Raw genomic sequence first — 1,025 nt, 5'->3', positions numbered from 1 at the left:
TTCACTGGTCTCCGTCCTACAGAGGACATTCACTGGTCTCTGTCCTACAGAGGACATTCACTGGTCTCCGTCCTACAGAGGCCTTTCACTGGTCTCCGTCCTACAGAGGACATTCACTGGTCTCCGTCCTACAGAGGCCTTTCACTGGTCTCTGTCCTGAATGCACTATACACTGGTGTCTAAAGGCTATCCACACCTCAGAGGCAAATCACAGCCATAGACCAAACAATAAAGAGTCCCTGGCCAAACGTGGAATGGAGGACAAGAATCTGTTGATGGCACCTCGCTTCCTTGGTTTCATCAGGTGGTCTTTGAAGATGGAGACAATACATTTGTCAACTGCTGGTTCGTCTAGATTCATTGAAACCAGCACGTCCTGTGCACAGCCCCACTTCTTGCACATGTCCTTTAAAATGGCCTTGCTGAGATGTTTATAAGTGTCATTGGTGATTTGAAAATCTTCTTCCTCGACTTCAGCCCATATCTTTTCGAACAGGCGTGTAATGATGGTTTCTGAATTTCCAACTGTTGTGTTCACCTTCGCTTTGTTAAAGGTCCGCAAAACCAGCTTCTGCACAAGTAGCCTGATGGAAATTCTGTTTTTCTCTGTCTGTGCTGTTGAATTCTGCACAGGTCTGGCAGCTGCCTCCTCAGATACTGCGACCGTAGGTGTAGGTGTAGACTTGGCCATGGGCGAATGCGTAGATGTAGGCTTGGGTGTATGTATACGTGTAGATTTGGGTGTTGGTATAGGTGTAGGTTTTGGTGTGGGTGTAGTTGTGGGTGTGGATGTAGGTGTAAGTTTGGGTGACGGTGTAGGTTTGGGTGTTGGTGTAGTTGTGGGTGACCAGTGAACTCAGTATTGCTTGACAGCCATGTTTCATCTCTCAGCACGTCCTGTGCACAGCCCCACTTCTTGCACATGTCCTTTAAAATGGCCTTGCTGAGATGTTTATAAGTGTCATTGGTGATTTGAAAATCTTCTTCCTCGACTTCAGCCCATATCTTTTCGAACAGGCGTGTAA

Source organism: Etheostoma spectabile, chromosome 16, assembly GCF_008692095.1.
Source record: "Etheostoma spectabile isolate EspeVRDwgs_2016 chromosome 16, UIUC_Espe_1.0, whole genome shotgun sequence".
In the NCBI taxonomy this organism is placed as follows: domain Eukaryota; kingdom Metazoa; phylum Chordata; class Actinopteri; order Perciformes; family Percidae; genus Etheostoma; species Etheostoma spectabile.
Note: the sequence above shows the minus strand (reverse complement) of the source record.